We start from the raw sequence: 329 nt of genomic DNA, 5'->3' as shown, positions 1-329 counted from the left end.
GATCGGCTTCAGTTAGCACCAGTAGCGAAGGAATCGCTCCATCGGGTTCAGTTAACAGCCATCGATCAATCGCTCGAGTTCAGTAACGCGTAGCCTGTAGTGCACTCGCTCGGGTTCAGTTAGAGCCCAACGCCTCACTCGGCTTCAGTTAGAGCCAACACCTCGCACACACATGCGTACGTACGAGAGAAACGCGCATCGCTCCGCCCCTGACCTCCCACCGTAACCGACAACTCCCCGAAATTTTCCTCCCCCTCGCTTCTACCACGGTTTTTTCCGTCATGGACGGCCCAAAGAATGTCATGCAGCTGCGTCTCCGGCCCGCCCAG

This window comes from Triticum dicoccoides, chromosome 5B (genome assembly GCF_002162155.2).
Source record: "Triticum dicoccoides isolate Atlit2015 ecotype Zavitan chromosome 5B, WEW_v2.0, whole genome shotgun sequence".
NCBI lineage: Eukaryota > Viridiplantae > Streptophyta > Magnoliopsida > Poales > Poaceae > Triticum > Triticum dicoccoides.
Note: the sequence above shows the minus strand (reverse complement) of the source record.